At 39.6% G+C, this 5,151-nt stretch overlaps 1 non-coding gene across 1 annotated transcript; it reads left to right on the top strand.

Annotated features, from left to right (window-relative positions):
• Positions 1 to 330: 330 nt before the first annotated feature.
• Positions 331 to 438, top strand: LOC112712057 (small nucleolar RNA R71). Its single transcript, XR_003157666.1, has one exon. It is a non-coding gene; the product is annotated as a small nucleolar RNA R71 (small nucleolar RNA).
• The last annotated feature ends 4,713 nt before the right edge of the window (positions 439 to 5,151 follow it).

Genomic DNA, 5,151 nt, shown 5'->3' on the forward strand with positions numbered 1-5,151 from the left:
TGAAGCTTCTTTAGTACTGCTTGGTGCATTTTGCATTCCAGACAGACTTTGAGAAATCAAATTGACTTGTTGAGTCAATATTTTATTCTGAGCCAATATGGCATTCAGAGTGTCAATCTCAAGAACTCCTTTCTTCTGACTAGTCCCATTGTTCACAGGATTCCTTTCAGAAGTGTACATGAATTGGTTATTTGCAACCATTTCAATCAGCTCTTGAGCTTCTGTAGGCGTCTTCTTCAGATGAAGAGAGCCTCCAGCAGAGCTATCCAAAGACATTTTGGATAGTTCAGAGAGACCATCATAGAAAATACCTATGATGCTCCATTCAGAAAGCATATCAGATGGACACTTTCTGATTAATTGTTTGTATCTTTCCCAAGCTTCATAGAGGGATTCTCCTTCCTTCTGTCTGAAGGTTTGGACTTCCACTCTAAGCTTACTCAATTTTTGAGGTGGAAAGAACTTTGCCAAGAAGGCATTGACTAGCTTTTCCCAAGAGTCCAGGCTTTCTTTAGGTTGTGAGTCCAACCATGTCCTAGCTCTGTCTCTTACAGCAAAACGGAATAGCATAAGTCTGTAGACCTCAGGGTCAACCCCATTAGTCTTGACAGTGTCACAGATTTGCAAGAATTCAGCTAAGAACTGATGAGGATCTTCCAATGGAAGTCCATGGAACTTGCAATTCTGTTGCATTAGAGAAACTAATTGAGGCTTAAGCTCAAAGTTGTTTGCTCCAATGGCAGGGATAGAGATGCTTCTCCCATAGAAGTCGGGAGTAGGTGCAGTAAAGTCACCCAGCACCTTCCTTGCATTGTTGGCATTGTTGTTGTTTTCGGCTGCCATGAGTTCTTCTTCTTTGAAGATTTCTGTTAGGTCCTCTACAGAGAGTTGTGCCTTAGCTTCTCTTAGCTTTCGCTTCAAGGTCCTTTCAGGTTCGGGATCAGCCTCAACAAGAATGCTTTTGTCTCTGCTTCTACTCATAAGAAAGAGAAGAGAACAAGGAAATATGGAATCCTCTATGTCACAGTATAGAGATTCCTTGAGGTGTCAGAAGAAAAGAAAAATGGAAGGCAGAAGTAGAAAATTCGAACCTATCAAAGAAGATGGAGTTCGAATTTTGCATCAAGGAATAGTGTTAGTCCATAAATAGAAAGATGTGAGAAGAAGGGAAGCAATTTTCGAAAATTAAGTCAAAGATTTTGAAAATATTTTTGAAAAACACTAATTGATTTTCGAAAATCAAGAGTGAAAAAGAAATCAAGTGATTTTTTTTGAAAAAGATTTTGAAATTAGAAATCAAAAAGATTTGATTGAAAGCTATTTTGAAAAAGATGTGGTTAAGAGGGTATGATTAGCTTTAAAAAGATGTGATTGAGAAGATATGATTTGAAAAACATTTTAAAAAGATTTGATTTTGAAAATTAATGACTTGGCTATCAAGAAAAGATATGATTCAAACATTAAACCTTTCTCAACAGAAAAGGCAACATACTTGAAATGTTGAATCAAATCATTGATTGATAGCAAGTATCTTTGAAAAAGGAAAGAAATTGATTTTGAAAAAGATTTGATTGAAAAGATATGATTTGAAAAAGATTTGATTTTGAAAAACTTTGAAAACCTGAAAAAAAATTGCATTGAAAACAGAATCTTCCCTCTTGTGCCATCCTGGCGTTAAACGCCCAGAATGGTGCACATTCTGGCGTTTAACGCCCAAAACACTACCTTTTTGGGCGTTAAACTCCCAACCAGGTACCTTGGCTGGCGTTTAAACGCCAGTCTGTCCTTCTTCACTGGGCGTTTTGAACGCCCAGCTTTTTCTGTGCAATTCCTCTGCAGTATGTTCTGAATCTTCAATTCTCTGTATTATTGACTTGAAAGGACACAAATTAAAAATATTTTTGGATTTTTAATAATGAAGAATAATCAAAATGCAACTAAAATCAAATAACAATGCATGCAAGACACCAAACTTAGCAGTTTGTATACTACTGACACTAATGAGAATGCATATGAGACACATAAACACTCAAGTCAAAAGAATTCAAAGATCAGAGTAAGAAATCATCAAGAATTACTTGAAGATCCTTAAGACACATGAATGAATGCAAGAAGAACAGAAACATGCAATTGACACCAAACTTAAAATGAGAATAGAGTCTCAATAAGAAACATAAAATATTTTTTTGTTTTTATGATTTTGTAATTTTTTTGGATTTTCGAAAATTAAGTGGAAAAGAAAATAAAGGTATCAAAATTCTTAATGAGAATTCCAGGAATCATGCAATGTTTAGTCTAAGACTCCGGTCCAGGAATTAGACATGGCTTCACAGCCAGCCAAGCTTTCAAAGAAAGCTTCGGTCCAAAACACTAGACATGGCCAAAGGCCAGCCAAGCCTTAGCAGATCACTGCTCCAACAGCAAGATTGATAGAAATCAACAAGCTCTTGTGATGATAAGTTGAAACCTCGGTCCAATGAAATTAGACATGGCTTCACAGCCAGCCAGACTTCAACAAATCATCATGAAACTCTAGAATTCATCTTCAAGAATTCTGAAGAAAAATACCTAATCTAAGCAACAAGATGAACCGTCAGTTGTCCATACTCGAACAATCCCCGGCAACGGCGCCAAAAACTTGGTGCACGAAATTGTGATCACTACTTTTCACAACTCAAATAATCCCCGGTGATGAAACCAAAAACTTGGTGTTCAATACCATGGCATAAACACAACTTCGCACAACTAACCAGCAAGTGTACTGGGTCGTCCAAGTAATAAACCTTACGCGAGTAAGGGTCGATCCCACAGAGATTGTTGGTATGAAGCAAGCTATGGTCACCTTGTAAATCTCAGTCAGGCAAACTCAAATGGGTATGGTGATAAACGCATAAAACATAAAGATAAAGATAGAGATACTTATGTAATTCATTGGTAGGAACTTCAGATAAGCGTATGAAGATGCCTTCCCTTCCGTCTCTCTGCTTTCCCACTGTCTTCATCCAATCCTTCTTACTCCTTTCCATGGCAAGCTTAAGCAAGGGTTTCACCGTTGTCAGTGGCTACCTCCCATCCTCTCAGTGGAAATGTTCAACGCACCCTGTCACGGCACGGCTATCCATCTGTCGGTTCTCAATCAGGCCGGAATAGAATCCAGTGATTCTTTTGCGTCTGTCACTAACGCCCCGCCCTCAGGAGTTTGAAGCACGTCACAGTCATTCAATCATTGAATCCTACTCAGAATACCACAGACAAGGTTAGACCTTCCGGATTCTCTTGAATGCCGCCATCAGTTCTAGCCTATACCACGAAGACTCTGATCTCACGGAATGGCTGGCTCGTTTGTCAGGCGAGCACTCGGTTGTCAGGCGATCAACCATGCATCGTGTATCAGGAATCCAAGAGATATTCACCCAATCGAAGGTAGAACGGAGGTGGTTGTCAGTCACACGTTCATAGGTGAGAATGATGATGAGTGTCACGGATCATCACATTCATCAAGTTGAAGAACAAGTGATATCTTAGAACAAGAACAAGCGGAATTGAATAGAAGAACAATAGTAATTGCATTAATACTCGAGGTACAGCAGAGCTCCACACCTTAATCTATGGTGTATAGAAACTCCACCGTTGAAAATACATAAGAACAAGGTCTAGGCATGGCCGAATGGCCAGCCTCCCAATGATCTAAGAACTAGATGTCCAAAGATGATCTAGAGATCTAAAGTGATCAAAAGATTCAAATACAATAGTAAAAGGTCCTATATATAGAGAACTAGTAGCCTAGGGTGTACAGAGATGAGTAAATGACATAAAAATCCACTTCCGGGCCCACTTGGTGTGTGCTTGGGCTGAGCAATGAAGCATTTTCGTGTAGAGACTCTTCTTGGAGTTAAACGCCAGCTTTTATGCCAGTTTGGGCGTTTAACTCCCATTTTGGTGCCAGTTCCGGCGTTTAACGCTGGAATTCCTGAGGGTGACTTTGAACGCCGGTTTGGGCCATCAAATCTTGGGCAAAGTATGGACTATCATATATTGCTGGAAAGCCCAGGATGTCTACTTTCCAACGCCGTTGAGAGCGCGCCAATTGGGCTTCTGTAGCTCCAGAAAATCCACTTCGAGTGCAGGGAGATCAGAATCCAACAGCATCTGCAGTCCTTTTTGGTCTCTGAATCAGATTTTTGCTCAGGTCCCTCAATTTCAGCCAGAAAATACCTGAAATCACAGAAAAACACACAAACTCATAGTAAAGTCCAGAAAAGTGAATTTTAACTAAAAACTAATAAAAATATACTAAAAACTAACTAGATCATACTAAAAACATACTAAAAACAATGCCAAAAAGCGTATAAATTATCCGCTCATCATCTATTCAATCACGTTTGTTTCTATTCTAAGATACTCACTCGTATTTCAACATGGAGAATGTGATGATCCGTGACACTCATCATCATTCCCCAACTTATGAATGCGTGCCTGACAACCACTTCTGTTCTACATGAGCTCAACGTAGTCATTGGACGACAGCTTGAGTGCGTATCTCTTGGGTTTCTAATCCACGAGTTTGACCTGCATCTCCTGACAACAAAGCACTCAAACTCGTGAGATCAGAACCTTCATGGTAGAGGCTAGAACCAATTGGCAGCATTCCTGAGATCCAGAAAGTCTAAACCTTGTCTGTGGTATTCTGAGTAGGATCTGAGATGGGATGACTGTGACGAGCTTCAAACTCGCGAATGTTGGGCGCAGTGACAGTGTGCAAAAGGATAAATGTATCCTATTCCGACACAAGTAGAACCGATAGATGATTAGCCATGCGGAAACCCGTAGAGGACATGTTTTCACTGAGAGGACGGATGGTATCTATTGACAACGGTGATCCACCAACATACAGTCTGCCATGGAAGGGACATGCATTTTTGGAAGAAGAAGACAGTAGGAAAGCAGAAATTCATAAGACAAAGCAACTCCAAAACCTCAACCTGCTCTCTATTATTGAATAACAAGTACCATTCTTTTCATGCTCTTTTACTTTTCACAAACAAAATCCTTTTTATTATTAATCTCCTAACTAAGAGTTACAAGATAACCATAGCTTGCTTCAAGCCGACAATCTCCGTGGGATCGACCCTTACTCACGTAAGGTATTAC

Source organism: Arachis hypogaea, chromosome 1 (genome assembly GCF_003086295.3).
Source record: "Arachis hypogaea cultivar Tifrunner chromosome 1, arahy.Tifrunner.gnm2.J5K5, whole genome shotgun sequence".
NCBI classification, from domain to species: domain Eukaryota; kingdom Viridiplantae; phylum Streptophyta; class Magnoliopsida; order Fabales; family Fabaceae; genus Arachis; species Arachis hypogaea.